This window comes from Peromyscus maniculatus, chromosome 3 (genome assembly GCF_049852395.1).
Source record: "Peromyscus maniculatus bairdii isolate BWxNUB_F1_BW_parent chromosome 3, HU_Pman_BW_mat_3.1, whole genome shotgun sequence".
Taxonomy (NCBI): Eukaryota; Metazoa; Chordata; class Mammalia; order Rodentia; family Cricetidae; genus Peromyscus; species Peromyscus maniculatus.
This window is the reverse complement of record NC_134854.1, coordinates 165,476,751-165,500,364: the sequence shown is the minus strand read 5'-3', so window position 1 is coordinate 165,500,364 and position 23,614 is coordinate 165,476,751. Positions and strand designations below refer to the sequence as shown.

At 46.0% G+C, this 23,614-nt stretch overlaps 1 long non-coding RNA gene across 1 annotated transcript; it reads left to right on the top strand.

Annotated features, from left to right (window-relative positions):
- The first annotated feature begins 18,200 nt into the window (after nt 1-18,200).
- LOC143272200 (uncharacterized) lies at nt 18,201-22,354 on the top strand. Its single transcript, XR_013049631.1, has 3 exons — nt 18,201-18,487; nt 19,102-21,438; nt 21,893-22,354. It is a non-coding gene; the product is annotated as an uncharacterized LOC143272200 (long non-coding RNA).
- The last annotated feature ends 1,260 nt before the right edge of the window (nt 22,355-23,614 follow it).

The following is a 23,614-nucleotide window of genomic DNA, read 5'->3' as shown; positions in this document are numbered from 1 at the left end:
AATACATGAAAGTGTTTTAAATGGAATTGGGATGGGGGAGGGGACAATGTGAATGACCAACATGAAACTGCTGTGACAATGGTCATAGCTTTGTATACCAACCTAAAAATCAAAAAGTAAAAAGCCAGGAAGGGAACAGACACCTCTATTCAAGTGCATGAAGTGTTTTGTTTTTTTAAATTTAGGCATACTAAAAAGCAGATGTGTGGTGGCATTGTGTTCCCCGAAATATTGTGCACGCTAATAAACTTATCTGGGGTTGGAGAACAAACAGCCACAATATTAACATAGAGGATAGGCAGTGATAGCACAAGCCTTTAATCCTAGCATTCCAGAGGCAGAGATCTACCTGGGTCTCTGTGTGTTCAAGGATACAGCCAAGCATGATGACTCATGCCTTTAATCCTAGAAACTGAGCCTTTAATCTCAGGGAGTGATGGCAGAAAGCAGAAAGGTATATAAGGCGTGAGGACCAGAAACTAGAAGCATTTTGGCTGGTTAAGCTTTCAGGCTTTGGAGCAGCATAGTTCAGCTGAGATCCATTTGGATAAGGACTCAGAGGCATCCAGTCTGAGGAAACAGGATCAGCTGAGGAACTGGCAAGGTGAAGTAGCTGTGGCTTGTTCTGCTTCTCTGATCTTCCAGCATCCACCCCAATAACTGGCCTCAGGTTTGATTTTATTAATAAGACCTCCTTAAGATTCATGCTACACAGATGTGAAGCAAATATTTTATTTTATTTTTTTGAGACAGGGTCTCTTCTTATGTAGTTCTGGCTGCCCTGGAATTTACTATGTGGACCAGGCTGGCCTTGAACTCAAGAGATCCCTCCACCTCCGCCTCTGCCTCTGCCTCTGCCTCCCAAGTGCTGGGATTAAAGCTGTGCACCACCACACCTGGCATGAGCAAATACTTTAAAGCGTGATTATTTACCATCCTCATTCAGAGATAATTTTCTCACCACCTGATCCCAAGGAGTGGAAAACATAGCGTCCCTCTCAGAGCTGCGAAGAAAGCCAAGGTCTGAGGTGCACAAAGAGTTCGTACTGCAGCTACCACCTAAATCCTTGCTGGGGAAGCATCCCCCTTGGCCAGACTGAGACTCCAAAGATGGAGGATGCTGGTCGCTCCATGGCCTCTGCTGTGAGCAGTTCTCAGAACCCTCCAGACCAACCAAGTCCAGGCCGTCCTGAGGAGAGCTGGGCGAGGTTCTTGAGGACAAGGTTTCAGGGCGGGAAGCGAGGCTGTGCCTTCTCTCAGAACTTGAGAAGTGGGAGTCCAGCACAGGAACATGAGTAGCAGTCACTCTCGCCAGCATCTCCCCAAAGGCTCTCTTGGTTTTAGACCGTGGACTGTCAGGGCTGCTGGACTTGCATTTAGCAATCTGTCGAATCGGATTCAAAAGGGCCTCTCTCTTCCGAATGGCTCTGATTTTTCGACAAACACTCTCTGCTGGGTTGTGACTCTTCTTGGATTCTTTCCTCACTGAGGCCATCACTGACTTCCCATGCGTTAGTTAGAAGTGGCTAGATAGTAGGCGAGAGCAGACACGATTTTTGAAGTTAGCATCGTCCTAACAGTGATTTTGAAGTTCAGCTATTTATTCCCAAACTGACTTTGCAGGGACTGGATACCAGGTGTTCACCTGCTCTCAACAACGTCCCCTGCACTTAACACGGGCACTCAAATCATCAGGAACTGCCAACAGCCAACATATATGAAGTTCTCACCTTGAGCAGGTATATGCTATGTAGCAGCTCATCCTTCAAACAGTGCTCTGAGGGGCTGGAGACTTGGTCTAGTGGCTAAGAGTACTTACTTGTTGCTCTTGCAGAGAACCTGGGTTCAGGTCCCAGCACCCAAAGGTGGCTCACAACTATCTATAATTCCAGCTCTGGAGGATCTGATACCTTCTTCTGGCCTCTCAGGCTCCAGGCATGCATACAGTGCACAGACACACGCACAGGCAAAACAAACAAACACACACACACACACACACACACACACACACACACACACACACTGCAAAATAAAGAAAATCTTAAAAACAAGTAAATAAAAGTAAATCTTTGGAAACAACCACCACTCTTGCTCTGGGGTAACATGACTACTGCCTCATTTTCTGGCAAAGTGAGAACTAGGCACACACCCAAATCTCTTACAGTGCCAGAAGCACTAGGACTGTGGCTGTTGGTACAGTCCTTGCCTACCGTGCACAAAGCCCCGGGTTTGATCCCCAGACGGGACAAGCTGGGTGTGATCTACACACCTGGAATGCCAGCTCTCAGTGAGTGAAAGCAGGAGGCCAGGAGTTCTGGGTCATCCACAGTGGAGAGGCAAGTTCCAGGCCAATCTGGGCTTCAGAAAAGCAGAAAAGAATAGATCTAGACCCCATATTTAAATCCAGGCCATCAAGATTCTGGAGCTGAACTTTTAGTCATATCATTTTTAATTTATTATCTATCTATCTATCTATCTATCTATCTATCTATCTATCTATCTATCTATCTATCTATCTATTTTTGAGACAGGGTTTCTCTGTGTAGCCCTGGCTGTCCTGGAATTTACTCTGTAGACCAGGCTGGCCTCAACCTCAAAGAGATCCACCTGCCTCTGCCCCTGAATGTTGGGATAAAGTCGTGCACCACCACCACTCAGCCGGTTATACATGACATCATATGACGCTATAGTTTGTAATGGTACCAACAGCTCCCACACATACACCAACACCATCTCCATTGACACAGTCCTGCTTCTCATCAATTGAGAACAAAATCTACTTGGTACATAGGTGTATGTGTTTTGTGCCTGAACTTCATATAAGCCCTGTCAGATATATGGAAAATCCCCTTTACAGAGAAGCTGAGACTCAAACAGATTCAGTTAATGGTCCCAGCACTACGGTTTGAGCCAGAGAATGTCTGATTCTAGTACAGCTTTTGCTTTGTTTTGCTGGGGGTAGGACTGGAACCCAGGGCTTTTTATAGGCTTAGTGTCTGTTTTATTAGTGTGCTGTGCCCCCCAGCCCTCCAGCTTATTTTTATTGCATGATGAGATAGTCTTTAAAAAAAAACACATGACTTTTTCTTATAAGAAAAAATTAGAGATTTGGAAATAAACCCAAATTTTTGCTTAAATAGTAGAAACAGGGGCATAGTTAGGAAGAGTTTCTAAGACCTAATAAAAAATTGAAGTCATAGGACTTATTCCCAGTCCCATAACAATGAATTCTAAGCTAATAAACTTTATTTGGGTATGGGATGTATGCCTTCTTTTTGCACTGTTAGGAATCAGACCCAGGACTTTCCACTTCTAGGCAAGCTCTACCACTAATTCAGCTTCAGCCTGGTGAGGCAATCTTCAAAGTGGAATGCAGATATAGCTCAGTAACAAAGGGTTTGCTTGGCTTGTGTGAAGCCTGGGTTCGATTCACAGCACTCCAAAGCCAGATACAGCTTGAAAGGTCTATAATGACCAAGAGTACTGGAAAGACTAGGGAGAAGATGCCAGAGTGCAGGCTCTGACTTCATCTCCGATCTGATGGCCATTAACTTCAGCCAGTGAAGTGTCCAACAATGGTGGCCATTAAAGGAACTTGCTTGTTGTCGAGTACAATACATTTTTGTTCGTCTAAGGCTGATCTTGTGATCTCAAACTTAAAACACACTATTGTATTCAACAAAATTATTCTATTAACAATACAAAGTCTAGAGTCAGTGCAAAGGTACTGGACTCAAATATTTCTGATTTCTTTTGGGATTTATAATTTTACTGAACATTTTGTCATATTAATTTTTTAAGATTTATTTTATTTTTATTTATATGTGCCTGTGTGTATTCACATGTGATATGTACATGTGCCCAATGAGGCCAGATGAGGGCAGCAAATCTCTTGGAGCTGGAGTTACAGGTAGTTGCGAGCTGCCCAATGTGGGTGTATGGAACTGAACCAAGTCTTCTAAGAGAGCAGCAGGCAGTCTGAACCACGGAGCCATCTTTCCAGCCATAATTTTGTTTTCTGATACATATTTGTTGTTTCCTTGGATATACTTTAATTCTTGATATCAAAAGCCATGAAACGGCTGGGTGGTGGTGGTACACACCTTTAATCCCAGAACTCAGGAGGCAGAGACAGGCAGGTCTCTGTGAGTTCAAGGCCAGCCTGGTCTACAGAGTGAGTTCCGGGACAGCCAAGGCTACCTTGAGAAACTCTGTCTCGAAAACTAAAACAACCAAAAATCCAAAACCAAAACAAGAACAACGAAAATCCATGAAGCAAATCTTCTATAAAAAGCCCATATATCATTGGCAGCATTGACACCTTGCAATCACACCACACCTATAATTATCAGGTTCCCAAGATTTCCTCCCAGCTGCTGGGACTGTCTGTCCCAGCTACTTTCAGATGACACCCTTGCTTAAAAATTTGAGAGGAAAGGAAGAGCTAAAGTGTTGACGAGAAGTCATCTGTGAACAGAACACATCTGAACCACAGCTGACAGAGTGGTGACTTAGAGGGGATGTGCTGGAGAGCCCAAGTCCTTCCCAGTGCCTTGTCAGAGACTGGCTACCTCTTCAGCTGAGGTCTCAAGTTGGCCATTTCTCTCTTCTAGAGCCAAATAACTGAGGTAGGTTTGGCATGAGGCGAACAGGGACCCTTGAATAGACCCTGGACTCCCCAGATGTCTGCTACACCACCTGCTCTTCTGAAAGCTATAATGAGAGGGCATCTGACTCCCATAGAGCGTTTAGGCAAGATTTCTGTGGGCTTTTGCAGTCCATTTTTCTCCTGTGTCCTGCAGGTCTATGACTCGGGTAATCATTGCTTGGCACTGAGGTACCAGTTCTTACAGAGAGACCCCTGAAGACACTGTCCCTGACACAGACAAAGCTTCCTAGGATTAGCTTGAGTTATTCTGATGCAGCAGATCTGAGGTGGGAGTCAGAGGAGACAGAAAGATAAAGATTTCTCAGTGTGAGCTGCCTTCTCTGTCTTTTCTGTTTTGCCTCTAGTTTTCTTCTAAGCTTTAGATCCTGTGTGACCTTCCAAAGCACTAAGACCCGCAAATCTAGGGTGGTGTGGTGACAGACCCCTCTGATCCCACCACTCCACTCCAGGAGGTAGAGTCAGGAGATCAGAAGATAAAGGTTACTCTTGGCTTTATATGAAGCTCAAGGCAAGCTGGGGGCACGCAAGACCTTCTCAAACAAAACAAACACACAGCTCATACTTGTTCTGCGCTGTGTCTGCCTGTGACAAGGCTCTGACAGAAAGGGAGAAACTAAGAGTGAACTTTGCTAGAACAACTCGCTTGGAGCATTTTGTGAGTGTGCGTGTGCGTGCGTGCGTGTGTGTGTGTGTGTGTGTGTGTGTGTGTGTGTGTGTGTGTTTAAAGACGGGTCTCACTATTTAGCCCTGGATAGTCTGGTACTTTCTATGGAAACCAGACCCGCCTTCAAACCCACAGAGATCTGCCTGCCTCTGGTTCTTGAGTGCTGAAATTAAAGGCGTGCACCACCACACCCTGTTGGAATCATTCTTTAAAGAGAAATCATGGACTGGAGATGGTGCAGAGGTTAACAGTGCTGGCCGGTCTTGCCGAGGACCCAGGTTCAGTTCCCAACACCTATGTGGTGGCTCACAACCATCTGTCATTCCAGGGGAACTGACACCCTCTTCTGATCTCCCTAGGTACCAGGCACACATGTGGCACACAGACATATGCAGGCAATATGTAAGTATTGCTTCATACAAATAAATCTGTATATACATCTCTCATACATATAAAACAAAAATAAACCTTTAAAAGAAAATTCTCACTTTATGCTTTATATTTTCATACAAAGATGACCCATTTGTTTGCTGAACTCTCAATGTCAAGAACCGTGTGTGTGTGTGTGTGTGTGTGTGTGTGTGTGTGTGTGTGCGCGTGCGCGCGCGCGCGCGCCTGAGTGTGTTTGTGTGCCATGTGTTTCAAAGTGCCTGTGTCAACCTGAAGAGGACATTAGATCCCAGGTCCTGGAGTTCCAGGTGGTTGTGAGCTGCCAAGCAGGTACTGGGGATCAAACCCAAGTCCTCTGGGAGAGCAGCCAGTGCGCTGTGAGCCGTCTCCCAGGCCATGAGAACCACCCCTCTCCAAACAGCAGCTGCATTCCTAGTGCCCTCAGTTATAACCTTTAATAACTATGCCCATAGGCAGTCAGCCACTGTTTACTAAATACCCAAATCGCACTGATCTCTGCAGACGCTGGGGGTACTATGGTGAGTGAAACACCCGCTCTCCTAAAACCTGCCATCTCTCCACACCTCCAGATTGCGTCCAAAGCACACAAATGAAATTTGTTTTAATAGAGTATATCCCAGCTATTTCATGACTCAGTCACAGATTAAAGAGAACTTATTTGAGAACCAAGTACCACTGAGGTCTTGATCTGTCACCACTCAAAAGGGTCCGAGAGCACCCTGACTTAGGAGGGCATGAAAAACTAAGCTGTATCTATGTCGCTGTGCACACAAGTCCAAAGTTAAAAGGCTAAGGAGAGGGCTTAGCAGTTAAGTTCTGACTCACAGGACCTGTGAGGATGTGGAGTGAGCTTGACAGCCTGTCTGTAATTCTAGCCTGGGAAGGCGAAGACAGAGGACCTCAGAGGAAGCTAGCTACTGAGACTAGCCGTATTGGTCAACTTTGGGTTTTACTGAAAAACTCTGCCTCCATGAACTTAGTGGGAGAGCAGTCTGCGGGGTGGGGAGTGGGGATTCACATTCACTCACAGCCTCATGCACACTCAACAGGTGTGCCCACATACATGCAAATGTATACACACCCAGTGCACACCACACACATGGAAAATACTTTAAAGAAAATTAAAACGTTGAATTACGTGTCTGTTGTGGGAATTTCCACTGGGACTCACATGAGGTAATGCTGTGTAGACTAATGACCACAATTACCAAGCCCTGTAACCTCCCTCATCTTATTTTGTACTCTCCTGGAAGCAGACGCCATTGCTCCCATGTGTAGAACCCAAGTCCTGTTGTTATTGCTGGGACTGTCCTCTAGATAGCAAAAGAGCTGAGTCAACACTGCCTGGTACAGAACTGGAAAGCAAGGATGCAGCTGTCTGGTGGTGCAAGACAACATCTGTAAATGGGCACGACTCATGTCTTAGGTGTCCTCAGGTGGTGCTATCGTTTATCTAACTTTCATTACTACTACTCATGTTGTTCAACACGAGTCTCTAAGACGTTTGCACTCTGCGGCTCAGGCATACATATGCTTGTTTTGTTTCCTCAAAGTTTTTGGTGAGTTATGATAAATCTAACATCTGTGCACAACACAGACATCATTACGTATCCTTTAAGTATTGGCTGATAATGATTTTATTGCAGACAGAAATGCACAAGATGGGACTGAGAGATAGCTCAGCAGATTAAGTGGTTGCCTTGAAAGCATGAGGATCTGAGTTTGATCTCCCGAACCCAACTAAGAATTGGGCCAGGGCAGTCTGTACCCCCAGTCAGGAACACCTGACAGGAGACTCTCTGGGGTCATCGCCGGCCAGTCTAGACAATCAGTGGGCTCTGTGCTCAGTGAGAGCCTGTTTCACAAAATGAGATAGTGTGGTGATATATTGTGTACCCTAATAAACTTGTCTGAGGATCAGAGGACACAGCCAGCCACTGGATTAGACATAGAGGCCAGACAGTGGTGACACACACCCTTAATCCTTTCACTCTGGAGGCAGAGATCCGTGTGGATCTCTGTGAGTTCATGGCCACACTGAAAACAGAGCCAGGCAGTGGTAGCACACACCTTTAATCCCAGTACTGGGAAGCACACACATCTTTAATCCCAGGAAGTGATGTCTGGGCAGAGAAAGGTGTATAAGGCGTGAGGAAACAGGAACTCACTCTCTTTAGACTGAGGATTTCCTAGAGGTAAGAACTAGTGGCTGGCTGTTCTGTTTCTCTGTCTCTCAGCTTTTACCCCGATATCTGGCTCTAGGTTTTTTTATTAATAAGACCATTTAACAATTCATGTTACAAGATCGAGTGCACTGTGGAGACAGCTCTGCTGTGTAAGAGCTCCAGCCGCTCAGGAAGAGGACCTGGCTTTAGTTCCCAGCACCCATGGTGCTCACAACTGCCCCTAACTCCAGTTCCAGGGGATCTGACTCCCTCCTCTGGTCACCTGGGACACCAGACATGTACTGTGCCCATGCATAGATACAGGCAAAACACTCCCACGCATAAATAATCTTTAAAACAATGGAGGGCAGGTGAAGAGGCCAGTGCTGACTGACCACTGTACTCATGTGCACACGTATACACGAACATGTGCATACATGTGCACACCAAAGTCTCAGATTTATCCACCAGGCTGGGGGGAGGCAGAGAGTGTTTTCTACTTAACTGCACCCACGGTTTTGTGGCTGTTGTTTTAAGATGTCTCACTGTGGCCTGGAACTCATGATAATCCTGCTGCCTCAGCTTCCACGCACAGATTACAGTGTGGGCGCCATGCCCTCTTTAATCTGTGAGCTCCAGATCTGTTAGATTAAACATTTTTTTTTTTTTTGTATCTTTCTTAGGATGGGGGATACCAGCTGTCATGAAAGTGACTTGCAAACCCCATGTCCTGAGCTCAGCAAGAGCTCATTAAGTCAGTCATCTGTACACCTTTCTGTTACACACACACACACACACACACACACACACACACACACACGGCACACACGCTGGGGAGATTGTCACCCTCTCCTCCTTTCCCATTTACATAACTATCATATTAAATCCTGACTGGGTCACACCAACCCCATCAGCATCTTTGGGGGACGATTCCTCAAATGTCTGTCATGCTTCGGAGACTCACCTGTCTTCTTCGGTTTCACTTATTTTATCAAGTCTAGTTTTTCTCTCAGACAGAAGAAAATTTACAATAAGCCCCCAAAACTCCAAGAATTCAGGGGCTTCCTTGTTTTCTTAGGCTACAAAATCATACCCCTGCTTCCTGCCAAGGGATGAACCTTCCAAAGGACCAGGTCTGGAAACTCCTGTGAAGACTTCGGAAATCTCCCCAAAAGTCAGTTTGAAGACAATTCTCATGCCTGTAATTTCAGCACTTGGGAGGTTGAGTGAGGCAGGAGGATCACTGTGAGTAGAGGCTCTAGGCTACAGAGAGAGCCTGTGTCAAAATAAGAGAGCCTGGGGGACAGAGGGAGGAGGGAACTTCCAGGACTCTGTCTGCTATGTATCTTTCCCTTCACCTTTCCTGTCTAGTTTTACTTCATGTTTCCCATTTTCTCTACCGAGATTTACACTGACAATGTCGGTCAGTGTCTTCTGCAACAGGTACTTTGAGGTTGAGGCAGGAGTGAGGCAGTATGTGGGGCTGGCCCGTGCGATGGTTTTCCCCACAGAGGCAGCACTTTGCCTGGCAAGGTCAGGGCAGATGCTGAACTTCTTATTTGGGGAAATCTCACCACTGTATTTTCACCGGCCTGTTCCAGCATGCCACGAACCACAAACCGTATCCACACCAGGGAGAGCGGAGGCCTGTAGATGGATGGGGTAGGTGGAGCTCATTTATGCTGATTTATACCCGCTGGCAAGGGGGCGGTGTGAAGGACAAGGTGGGATCAGCCACACCTGTCGCTGAAGAGGAAGCCTGTGTGTGGGGAACCACGTGGATGTTGTCCACCAGCACAAACCTCACCTGAACGTCCTTTCCTCAATCAGAAGGGCAGGAAAGCCTCCTCCCTGATGCTTCTCTTCCAACAAGGCCTCATGTGGTAGCCCAGGCTGGTCTCAAACTCATGTTGTAGACAAGTGCTGGGATTGCATGCATGCACAGTGGTTTAGGAAGTACTGGGAACTGAACCCATGGCTGTGTGCCAGGCAAGCACTCTACCATACCATGCCAAGGTACGTCCACAGGAGCAGAAGTCATTGTGGAATTTCCTAAGATAATAAGGATCAGTGTTGCTGTGTAGTTTTTACAAACATACAGGATGCTGCCCATCCCTTTTCTGGCTTGGAAGACAGTATATAAATTGTGCAAATGTAACGACTAAAACACTAAAGGTTTTGTGGTGCTGGGATTACAGATCTGCACCTCCACACTGGGTTTTGTAGTGTTGGGCATCCAATCCTTTATGCACGCTAAGCAAGCACTCTAGCCACTAAGAGATATATCCCTGGCCCAACTCAGGTATTTGGACAATCTTTCTGGAACTCCTTTAACACATGCAGGGATTAGCTCCCCTCATCTAGCAGTTAGTGCCTAAAAAATGAGCCATCAGCCCATCCCTTTTTCTGGACTTGCTCTGATTAGCTTCCCAAGAGATGAGCGATTCTAACATCCAGGACATTCTAACACCCGCGTTCAGTCCACAGAGACCAAAGCCAGCAACACCCAGAGATCCCCTGGGCAGAAAGGAAGCCAGGGCAGAGCCAGACACTAAACCCATCAGACCATATTGATTCTCTGACAAATGAGACAAACTTCCTGCTCCAAATGAGCATCTACGCTGAGGTTTCTCAGAATGGCAGAAGGGTGGAGGCTGGCTGTGAACCCCAGCAGAGACCATGGAGGGAGACTCAGCAGGTTCCGTCTTTCCCTAACTTAGGAATGCTTCATGGTAGACTTCTCTATTTTTAAAGATTTTTTTTAAAGCTATGTATATGCCACATGTGGTGTCCATTGCCAGAGAAGGCCATCAGATCCCTTGAAGCTGGAGCTACAGGTGGCCCTGAGCCTGGAGATATGGGCATTAGGCGCTGAATTCAAATCCTCTGCAAGACAGCAAGCACTCTTAACCACTGAGCCATCTCTCCCTTTCCATCCCTCCCTCCCTCCCTCCATCCATCCATCCATGCATCCATCCATCCATCCATCCATCCATCCATCCATCCATCCATCCATCCATATATTTTTAGCAAGATCTCATGAACCCAGGCTGTGAAGCTGAGAATGACCTTGAACTCCTGATCCTCCTGCCTCTGCCTCCTAAGTACAGGGATTACACACTTGGGCTACCATGCTGAGCTTTTATTCTTGGACTTGTATAGCCTCTCCTCTCTTAACCCATGCAACCAATTTAGAGGTTTGTCTAAGGGACTAAACATTCTGAGCTTGTTTTTTTTGTTTTCTATTGTGATTGGGTCACGTTATGTAGCCCTGGGTGGCCGTCAACTCTACAGAGTCTAGGTTAGCCTTGAACTGCTGATTCCCCTCCCTCGGCCCTCTGTTCTTAGGTTACAGGTGTCCACCAGGATTGCTAGCTTCATTTTGAATTTCTTTTCTCCTGTGCTGGGTATTGAACCTAGGACCTCGTGAATTTGAAGTGGGCACTATAGCATGGTAACCCTGAACTGTCGTTTGCTGGTTTGTTTTGAGACAGGGTCTCACTGTGTAGCCCAAGTCGGCCTCAAATCCACAGCAGCCCTCTTACCTCAGCACAAGTTTTGGGCTATAGGTGTGAGTGCCACGCCTAACTTCATTTTGAATTTTTTTTCAAAGTTGCCAGGTTCATTTGTGTAGAGAGTATACCAATGTAGCTGCACCAGTGTCTGTGATCCACGCCCTCATGGACGCAAATGTGTTCATTGTTGCCCATCTGACAGGTGAAGTACATAAAGTATGCACAAATATAAATCCAGGAGATATTGGAGGTATAAATCCATAATAAATTGTAGATAGTCAAATGTCATAGACACTGTTGAAATTCAGTAAAACACTAGATGTTGGGAAAATATGGGGGGGGTCTTTAGCGCCCTCTAGTGGTATCGAGTTGAAACTCAATGTTTCCGAAAATTATCATCTCTGTAATTCATCTTCTGCTCAATCTTGTGATTTAATATTGTGTGCTCAATTGTGAATACTACTAATAATAATTTATAGTAGTAGTAGTATGTCATTCTTTGAAAATATCACTATAGAAATGTTCAGGTTTCAAAACTCACACGATTTTATTCTAGTGTAACTGGGTTGTTTTGTTTTAGATTTAAAAAAATTAAAAAAAATATTTTTATTTTATAATTAATTTAATTTTACATATCAGCCAAGGATTCCCCTGTCTTCCCTCCTCCCACGCCCTAAACCCAGAATCTTGGTAGATCACCCAGGCTGGGCCTCAAACTTGGGGTTCCGTTGCCCTTGCCTCCAACCCACAGGCATTATAGGTGTGCAGTGCCACCCCAGCCAGGACCCTGCTTCTGAGGGGGGGAAGATCGAAGATAAAACAGTTCCTAGGGGCTGGAGCCTGACTGGGTGGGTAAGTCACCGGCGCTCTCCAGAGGACCCGGCTTCTGCTCCCAGCACCCCGGTGGGTGGTAAGCACCTCCCACCCTCTGTGATCTCAGGACATGGGAGGTGAAGGCTGGAGAGTCGGAAACACGAGGTCATTCTCAGCTGCACAGAGACGCCAGCCAGCTGGGCCTTCGTGAGACTCTGACCTTTAAAAAGAGAACATGAACAGCCTCCTGTTTTGCCAGTAAAAGCCAATTTTGGTGCCTAATGTGCTAATTGTTGCCGGGGCCTAGGAGGGCAGAAAACCTTGCGGTAGGTGCTGATGGGGGTGGGGTGACGTCAGAGGCCCACCGGGAGTCCGTGATCACCGTAGGTCAGCTGGTCTCCCTTACACTTATAAAGTGGTTGACATGTAATTATACAATGCTAATAACACTGAAGTCTGTGTGTGTGGGTGCGTGAGCACGTGTGCGTGAGCGCGTGTGTGCGTGCGTGCGTGCATGTGTGTGTGGGTGCGTGAGCGTGTGTGTGTGTGTGTGTGTGCGCGCGCGCACGTGCGTGCGTGTGCGTGTGTGTGTGTGCGTGTGCGCGCACACCCGCAGAGGCCAGAGGAAGGCACCAGGCACCCAGCTCCGTCACGTCACTCTCCAGCTCATTCCCTCCAAACAAGGTCTCTCACTGACTTGGAACTAGGATTGTTCTAGGACAGGTCAACCCCAGCAATCCAGCCCGTCTCCCTCCCTCTGCTGGGGCTGTGGGTGTGCGAACATCTGTACTTAGCTCCTCACACAGATACTGGGGATCGAAACTCATGTCCCCATTCGTGAACACCACGCAGTCTTGCCTAGTGAGGCATCTCCCTGACCTAGGATTTGTTTGAAAGTAAATTCCACGTGGAGGTCAGCAGACAGCCTTGTATGTCCGTCCTCAGCGGCTACCCTGTTTTGAGGCAGGGTCTCTTTGCTGTCCTCTGCTGCAGAGGCCACCTGGTCTGAGAGCACATCCCTGGCTTCTCTCATCCCCACCTCCCCAACCCCACAGAAGCACTGGGATTATAGACACTTGCAGCGCTACTGCCCCGGACCCTGCTCAGCTCCTCACAATTGTTCAGCAAGCTCTTTAACCCGCCGACGAGCAGTCTCCTGTCCGCACGCGGTTCTTAAGGGCAGTATTTCTGAACCCCTAGAAGCATTTTGGAAAGGTGTGCAGACATTTGGGGCTCCTGTGATGACAAGAAGGGGTAGCTGGGGGCGTTTAGTAAGGAGCTAAGTGTTTTGGATGCCTTCTAGGAAGTCTGTCCCACACAAGGTTGATGTCCCCACTAGAGGTAAAAAGGCTTCTAATTAAATCAAGACCTGCATGTAGGGGCTGGAGAGATGGCTCAGCAGTTTAGAGCACTGGCTGCTCTTCCAGAGGACCCAGGTTCAACTCCTAGCACCTACATGGTGGTTCACAACTGTCTGTATCTCCAGTTCCAGGGCTCAGATGCCTTTTCTGGCATGTCTGTGGTACACAGACATACACATACACATGTCTGTGGTACACAGACATACACATACACATGTCTGTGGTACAGAAACACACACATGTCTGTGGTACACAGACATACACATACACATGTCTGTGGTACACAGACATACACATACACATGTCTGTGGTACACAGACATACCCATGTCTGTGGTACACAGACATACCCATGTCTGTGGTACACAGACATACACATACACATGTCTGTGGTACAGAAACACACACATGTCTGTGGTACACAGACATACACATACACATGTCTGTGTACACAGACATACACATACACATATCTGTGGTAGGTACACAGACATACACGTCTGTGGTACACAGACATACACATGTCTGTGGTACACAGACTATGCAGACAAAGCATACATATACATTAAATATATAAATACATACATTTTCAGCAGGGTGGTGGTGGCACATTCCTTTAATCCCAGCACTCAGGAGGTAGAGGCAGGTGGATTTCTGAGTTCGAGGCCAGCCTGATCTACAGTGTAAGTTCCAGGACAGCCAAGGCTATGCAGAGAAACTCTGTCTCGAAAAATAGATAGATAGATAGATAAAAATAAATAAATAAATAAAATTTAAAAGACCTGTATACCCAGATCTTGCCCAAATTCCAGTTTTCCTTGTGGGAAGGTGAAATTCCTCAGGGGACTTCCTCTTGAGTTCCTTTGACCAAACTTGGTCCCTTTGTCCTTTGTTGTCCAAAAGAGTGTGAGGAGATAAGTACACTGTAGATCTAGGGAGAGTTTCTGTCTCCCAAAGAACTATGCACATCCTCTGTAAAAAGTCAGGGCTCAGTGCCTAAGAGCACACACTGCCCTTGATTCCAGTTCTGTCCTAGCACCCACATCAGGCAGCTCATCTCAGCCTGTAACCTCAGCTGCAGAGAATCACACGCCCTCTTCTGGCCTCCATTGGATATGCACTCATGTGCACATGCCCACACACATAACTAAAGATAAAATAAACCTTTTTTTTTTTTTTCTTCAAGACAGGGTTTCTCTGTGTAGCTTTGCACCTTTCCTGGAACTCACTTGGTAGCCCAGGCTGGCCTCGAACTCACAGAGATCCTCCTGGCTCTGCCTCCCGAGTGCTGGGATTAAAGGCGTGCGCCACCACTGCCCGGCAAAATAAACCTTCTTTTAAAAAATAAGCTCTCAGTAGCCAGGTGAGTGAACCCTTAGTCCCAGCACTCAGGAAGCAGAGGCATCTGTGAGTTCTAGGCCAGCCTGGTCTGCAAAGAGAGTTCCAGGACAGCCAGGGATACACTGGGAAATCCTGGGGGAGGGGGGTTTAGAGTTTTATTAGAAGGGAAAAGGCCTCTCTCTCACTAGATAAATAATGGAATTAGCCAGTGTTGAATCCTTCCCCTTGGAGAGCGTTTGGAATGAAAGACCAAGTGTTAAGGACACAAGATGAACCTGAGGGAGAAGGCGGACATAGACACACATAGACATGGGGGGTAGGGGGTGGTGTGAGTGGGAGGGGGTGGGGGAGAGGGGTATGTGAAAGGAAAAAGCAAAGAGAATTCCCAGGGGCATTAGGACTCTCCCATCTGACCATCTGACCTCTTTAAATATGAGTCAGTTTCCCCAGGCTTGAAAGGCTGCTGTGGTCTTACCTGTGGGTTTCCTGCATCCTCTCAGGGCACTCCCCCCGCCCCCCCCCCACACACACCATACAGCAGACCTTCTCTGTGGAATGTCCCCTTCCAAGGTATTTTCTGAATGTTTCCAGCTCCCCTGATGGGACCTTTTTCTCTACGTGCGCATGTAGATCCCTGTGTACGTTCATGTGTATGTGTGCACCCATTTATGTGTGTATGGAGGTCAGAGGTCAACCTCTGGCATTATCCCCCAGTTGGCATCTATGGTGGTTTGTTTGTTTGGTTTGGTTTGGTTTTTTCAAGCCATGGTTTCTCTGTGTAGTTTTGGTGCCTGTCCTGGATCTTGCTCTGTAGCCCAGGCTGGCCTCGAACCCACAGAGATTCGCCTGGCTCTGCCTCCTGAGTACTGGGATTAAAGGTGTGCGCCAGCTATCTATGGTGTTTTGAATAAGAATGGTCCCATAAAGTTATTTATTTGGATGCTTAGTCACCAGGGAGTGGTGCTATTTGGAGGGATTAGGAAGATTAGGAAGACTGGGCCTTGTTGGAGGAAGTGTGTCTCTGGGGATGGGTTCTGAGTTTTTTTTTTTTTTTTTTGGTTTTTCGAGACAGGGTTTCTCTGTGTAGCTTTGCGCCTTTCCTGGAACTCACTTTGGAGACCAGGCTAGCCTTGAACTCACGGAGATCTGCCTGGCTCTGCCTCCCGAGTGCTGGGATTAAAGGCGTTAGCCAGCACCACCTCCTTTTTTTTTTTTTTTTTTTAAAGATTTGTTTATTTATTATGTATACAGTGTTCTGTCTGCATGTGTCCCTGCAGGCCAGAAGAGGGCACCAGATCTCATTACAGGTGGTTGTGAACCACCATGTGGTTGCTGGGAATTGAACTCAGGACCTCTGGAAGAGCTGTCTTATTTACATGCTCTTAACCACTGAGCCATCTCTCCAACCCGGGTTCTGAGGTTTTAAAAGCCCATGTCAGGCCCAGTGTCTCTCCCTGCAGATCAGGACGTGGCTCTCAGCCACTGCTCTAGTGACGTACATGCTGCCATAATGACAATGGACTAACCCTCTGAACCTGTTTTATTTCATAAGAGTTGCCTGTTGCTTTTTGTTTTTGCTCTTTTGGGGGGCCTGCCACCCAGTGCCCAAATAAATCATACAGAGGCTTATTCTTACTTATAAATGCCCAGTCTTAGCTTGTGAGACCAAAATGAGCCATCTTAGAAATAAGACCAAAATGCTTTCACCCTAGGGCCCTTGTTCTTCCTTTTTGTCTGCCTATCTTGTTCGTCAGTGTTATTTGTTATACCTATATAAATGTATAAATGTGTGGGAACTGTGGCCACATGTGTGAGTGTTTTATGCCTGAGCTTGTGTATGCGTTGGGACTTGTGGGCTGGATTACCAGCAGAAGCAGGCAGTAGAAAGCTTGCAATGAGTTGGTCAGGCAGAGGCTGCAGAGCTACTACTTCGGGGACCCAGGGCATTGCTGAGAGGCCTAGGCAGCCCATGAGCATCACAGGGCCTAGACGCAGCAGGTTCAGGGCCCCAGCTCGCTCAGAGAGCTTTGGAGTAGAGACGTTACAGCATGATGTGGTGGCAGCCAGATTGGCCCAGAGGCCACATGGGAACTAGGCATGGCTGTGTGCTGGGGTGGGCTGTGAGCAGTGTGGGGCCCAGGTATGGCTGACAGGTTCTGGCTGGGCTCCTGTGTGGACGTGGGGCAGAGCTGGCAGGAGCCTCGGGGAGCTCAGTGTGGGGGCTGGTGGAGAGCTGGCTGCCCCTCTAGGGTCACAGCTGAGGAGTGGCCTAGAGGTCTGTGGGCCCAGCCAGGGCATGGAGTCACTTTCAGTCTGCCGTTCTCGTGTACTTGAGAGTCTGAGGTTGACAGCAATCTTTTGTCTCCATAGTGCATGCCTTCCCCATTCTCTTCCATGCTGTTGGGTGGGGCTCCCAAGACCTGCCCTGGGGCTAAAACCTGATCAAGGTCTGGCTCCAAGAATGGAATGTCACCAACAGTTTGTCTGTGGTACAGTGCTGATGCAAATTGAGAGTTATTCTTGTTATGGTATATGCATGTATTTCTGTTCTTGTTTAAAATATTGTAACTTTACAATATATTCTAGAGTACTGAGGGAAATCACAAGAAAGACTTTGGTAAGAGTTTCTATTTCAAAAGAAAAGAAAAAGCAGAATTTGTCTAAAGTAAATGTCCGAGGGATCAAAGGAATGGACTGAAGGTATATGGAAGGTTGTAGAAAGTCAGAGGGGATGTGATGTAAACTGTTATGGTTTCTTATACCTGCAAATACTGAATTTAAAAGTTAATTCTTGTTGGTTTTCATCTTAAGAATGGCTAATGATTCTGCAAACTGCTTATGTGTGTATATGTACAGGTATGTGACTTGAAAATGTAAGCAAGCTTTAACTGTATGTATGTATGTATGTATGTATGTATGTATGTAACTTGGATTCAACTGTATTTATATGTGCAAGTAATTATTGTTTAGAAAAACAAGCTTTAAACAGCAACCACGTGGCTCCCTCCATCTTGGCTGGTGACCTCATGGGCAGCCATGTGGCTGGCAGCCATCTTTTCTAAGGTTATAAAGATCTACTCAGGTTAACACCTAATACTTATGTCTTTACCAAGTGTTCAACAGCAAGTTTCTAGAGAATTTAAATAGATGGCAACATATGTTTAATAAATAAGGTATTTGATTAGTATTAAAGCTGCACATCAATGCTTTTATACACAGGAATATACCTTGCTCTGGCAGCTAAACTTTGTATAATGATTTTAAAGAACCAAAAGGATTATAAATAAATCCCAGATATTGAACTTCGGGATTGTTTATACTTTGGAGCTTGGTTTTACTTTATACAGATTGTGATGATGCCATGTTTTCTCCCCCTTAAAGTAAAAAAAGATACTTAATTGTTGATATTACAGAATACATTTGAGAGATCTTTATCTTTTAAGAACAGTTTTTATAGTTAAAAACCAATGACTTAAAAAATGTTTCTCCTTACCCAAGGTACATTCAGGCTTAAGAATGTTGTCTAGCCTACTTGTATTTGCTAAGTTTGTTAAGCTTAAGTTATTTGGATGAACTAATACATATATGTGTCAGGGACCAAACATGAACCATGGAAAAGTACTAGCTAGGCCAGAGAACAAGCCCCTGCCCCAAACCAGATGCCCCCAAAGATAAAGAACAGGTCAGGCAGGTCAGGTAGCATAGCAACAGAACAATGGGCCCTGACCAGTGGCCTTACCACCTAGCAGCCTCACGACTTGCACATCCCCCTTCACCTGCACATACTGCACGTTGTGCACCCCTTTCCTCCTTCCTGCCCCCTCCCCCTCCCATGCTATATAAGCCTTGCTGAGGAGAATAAAATTTGCAGCTTGATCAGAACACTGTCTTGCTGTCTTCTCTCGTGTCTCCCCCGTCCCTTTCATTCTCTCCCACAGGTGGGTCGCCCCTGTTGACACCCCACTGGCTGGGGCATATATGTTTTATATTGATATTTTGTTTTGGTTTCTTTACTGAACCTGTGTTTGATGCTAGAAGAGCTTTGTTTTTAGGCTACTTATTGTAGACTGTTAGAGAACATAAATAGTCAGTCATAAGTAATCAAGTTTTTTTATTGTAGTCAGAGTAAGTAAGTACTGATGTAAGTTTACTCATTTACTTAGTCCCTTGCATATGTTTTCAGGGTTGAGCTTGAAACAAGTAACTACAAACAAAGTTTGTCTATTCAGATATACCTGGACAGCCCTCATACTTCAGAGATCTGCAGAATATGGCATTTAAATGTTGATCTAAAAGCTTATTATATCAGACAGGCTTCCAGATCCTAGCAGTCACCCAAGGTCTCCAAAGAAGATTACATACGAGGCACCACAACATCTCTGCCTGGATTATAGCTACACTGACCACAGGGCAAGATGCCCTAATGCCTGGCTTACCCGAGAGCTGCAGAAGGAGGTGGCGCATTTGCAGGAGCTGCTGATGGCTCAGGGACTCTCAGAATCTGCTCTAGGAGGTCTGAAGGTAAAAGAGGGCAGTCCTGGAGGTGCTCTGTCGACTGCATCATCTCCTCCTACCCCAGCTTCACCTTCGTCTCCTCCACACAATGGGGAGCTGGACTCTTCCTTTTCCCCAAGTGCTGAGCCCTATAGTGGGCCTGAGGAGGCCATGGAGAGGCTGCAGGAGACAGAAAAAAAAACATTGCTGGCTGAGATGGGTGTGACTGTCTGAGAGGATGGTGGTACTGTTGGTGTCTTCTCTCCAAAAAAAAAAAAAAAAAAAAAAAAGAGAGAGAGAGAGACTCCCCATCTGGTAAATCTAAATGAGGACCCCTTGATGTCTGAGTGTCTTCTCTACCACATCAAAGATGGTGTCACCAGGGTTGGCCAGGTATTGGCCAGGTATATGTGGATATCAAGTTGACTGGACAGTTCATCTGGGAGCAACACTGTCTCTTCTTAAGCATTCCCCAGCCTGATGGAGAAGTGATGGTCACATTAGAGCCTGGTGAAGGAGCTGATGGGAAGCTTATGATGGAGCTGCTGGTGCTAAAGTCAGGAAATAGGATCAAAATGGGCTCGATGGTGAAAGAAGATTGATGCTGTTCTGACTGGTGCCTCCAACGCTATGGAGACCTGGGTAGGGATTGGTCCCTGTAATTTATAGGATTGGAAGCTTCTTGGTCTGTACTCAGATATAGTTTATCCTTCTCAGATTTCTGATAGTACTGATGGCTAGGCTAGCTCTAACTTTGTCTGTATGGCAGCATCAACCAGATCCTTCTGCAAGGCCATAGCTAGCTCATTAGCTCACTTTTAGGAAAATGTTCTAAGATATAAAAGTTTAAGTAAGTCATAAAGGTTCAGATATGAGTCTAAAATGAGATATGTTTCAGATTACTCTCCTGTTCTATGGTTCAGAGCTTAACATTTAGGAACCCTGATGAGCTGGTAGAGCAATGACTACTTACTGTTCAGTCACAAGCTCAATATTTTGGATTTGTTTTAGATGTCATCTAAATATATTTAAATGTAAACCTAAAAGTGCTTCTCATCAGGCTGAAAATCTCTGTACAATTTAAACCTGGCTTTCTGGACAGAAGGAAAATGCACAAGCTTTTAACCCAAATCTGTAGTTCTTGTTGGGACTCAAAGGTATGAGTCCACTTCTGCTGTTTTACAAGATACCCATTACCTGCTTTGTCTACAATATGGATTTCAGTACAGATTGGTAATACTAATGTATCTAAAACTTTTATGTCATTTTGTAAGTAGGCCTCAAAGGATCAAAAGAATCATAAAAACCTAGACCCACTTCACAGAGGTTGAAAGGACCCCAGATAAGTATTCCTAAAGATGGTAATTTTCCTCTCTCCTGGTCTTGGGACTACTGCTTTTCCCATTACTAAGGGTATGGACCTAAGGGTTCCAAATAAGTTCATAAATTTTAACTTCTGTTCCAAGTTTAAATTTGTCTCAACAGATTTCCACTTGGCTGGCAGTCACCTCCAAGTTTCAGTTGCTGACTCCACTGCTCCAGATGACTGTGAGCTCTGGACTTGCTAAAAGCTGACGTGGACCAGCCCAGCTAACATGGTTCTTCCCTGTCCCTATGGGGTCAGGCAACTACATGCTTCTGACAAAAGCTCCCTTACCCAGTCTTTGGCTATATTTTCAGCCTTTTGGGGCCCCCGACAACAGCACCCCAATGCCAGCTTGAAGCAGTTCCAGAAGAGAATATGTCATCCATGTTCCTGTTCAGAAAAGGCTGAAATGCTGGGTCAAAATGAAGCTCCCTGGCATAGAGACAAGATTGCTAACTATACATGGCCATTATTAGAGAGGGATACTTACGAGCTAACTGTCCAAAACCCATGATTGGGTTCCATTAGGCACATGAGAAGGGGGAAATGTGAGACCAAAATGAGCCATCTTAGAAATAAGACCAAAATGCTTTCACCTAAAATTAAGGCCTAAGATTTCTCCTTTTGGGAATAGGCCATTGTAGTTGTAACCAACCGTCTTATTAAATAAGAAACACAGAACCAATATAAAAGAGAAAGCCAAGAGGTCAGAGCTCAGAGCTAAAAGCTTACCCTTCATCCTGCAGTGCTCTTACCTCTCCGAAATAGACCTACTTCCTATGTGTTTGTCTTTAAATAGTCTTTCTGTTCTACCTTCTCATCGGTTGTAAACCTAAACACATGACTGCCTCATCACTGCCTGTAAGTACAGCCCTCCAGTTCTTAAAGGTGTATGTCTCCAATGCTGGCTGTATCCTTGAACACACAGAGATCTACCTAGCTCTGTCTACCAAGTGCTGGGATTAAAGGCGTGTGCCACCACCACCATGCTCTTGCTATGGCTCTAATAGCTCTGACCCCAAGGCAACTTTATTTATTCACATACAATTAAAATCACATTTCAGTACAAGTAAAATACCACCATAGGCCATTAGTTACTGAAACCAGTCAGTTCAGATTCCAGAAACCAGGAAGTGTAAAAGTACAGAGTCACAAGATAGTCACGAGGTAATGCCTGCTGGACTATGGAATGTCCTTTCCCTGGTTTCCAGGGTAACTGACCACAGAAATGCCCCCACCTGAGGGCAGCCAATGAGAAATGGTGGCCGGCAACCATTCCCTTAGAAGTAATTTCTAGAAGTCCCTAGAAGCGAGCCAATCAGAATTGTACCCATACTAGCACCCCTAAATGAAGTAACATTGTGATTTTTCTCTTTAAAAGCTGAGCTTGCAGATAGGTGGGCACTTCCTCCAGCCTCCACTGCATTGGATGTATTGGACAAAGTCCCTGCCTAAGCTTGTATTGCATTTGGATGTCCTGAAATTAAACCTTGCTTTTGCATTCCGGCATGCTCATCTTTGGTGGTCTCTCTGGGGGTCACGATCTGGGCACAACAAGCTTGGCTTATTTCTAGCCAGCTTTCCTTACCTTAAATTATCCTGTCTACCTTTTGCCTCTGGGTTTTTTCCATTCTTTTCTTCTGTAAATTTTATTCTTACTCCATGACTTGCTGTGTAGCTGGGTGGCTGGCCCATGAGTCCTCCCCTTCTCTGGCTACTTTTTTTCTCCCAGATTTCTCCTTCTATATATTCTCTCAGCCTGCCAGCCCCACCCATCCTTTCTCTTCCCTAGCTATTGGCCATTCAGCTCTTTATTAGACCATCAGGTGTTTTACACAGGCACAGTAACACAGCTTTACAGAGTTAAACAAATGCTACATAAACAATAGTAACACACCTTAAAACAGTATTCTACTAGAGTTGCCTTGGTCACGGTGTCTCTTTATAGCAACAGAACCGTGACTAAGATGCTGTCCTTGTGTTTTGAGCTGAGGTCTTACACTGGTCCAGAGCGCCCCCATTAGGATGTATTGGCAGGCTAGTGAGCCCCAAGGGTCTGCCTGACTCCACTTCCCATCACTAGGATTATGTGTACCGTATCCACGCAGCGTTTTCTGCATGCTGGGTATTAACCTCACGCGTGTCAAGCCCTTTACTAACTGCGCTGTCTCCCCAGGTCCCCTCCCTACTGTGAATTGACCTCACTCCCTCTGAATGCAGGCCACATGCTCACTCCACCCATAGCTAGTCTTGAACTCACCGTCTTTGTGCTCAATCCACACAACCTCTACGTTGATAAGTTCCCAAAGCGGCACTAGACCCCAGGTTCATCCCAATCACCTAACGCAATGAATCCAAACCCAAACACAGCCCTGTAAGTCCTCTGTGTGAGGTTGTCTTTGGAGATGAACACAATAGTGATTAACTCAGAGTCATCATTAAGACAGGCTAAACAAACAGGCTGGGTCCATGGTGGGATAAAGTCTTAAGTGGCTTCAAGATGTATGATTAACTCTGAGGTCCAGCTCAGGCTCGTCTCTTAGAATGGAAGAGATATTTTCATAAAGTTGTGCCAGCACAGACATCCTTCTGGCTGCTCTCACTGACATCCACCCAGAGTTGGGCTCTAAACTTAATTGGTTCGTACCTTCATAGGCAGCATTTGAAGGCGGGGGGGGGATCTGAGTCCCCTCCACCTACTTACAACCATGACATCTTCCCCACCCAGAGCGGCTCAGGAGGCCATCCTTCTGTTCACAATGCCCCAGTTCGCTTACTCGGTTTAATCTCTGCTTTTAACCTCTCTTGCCCTGTCC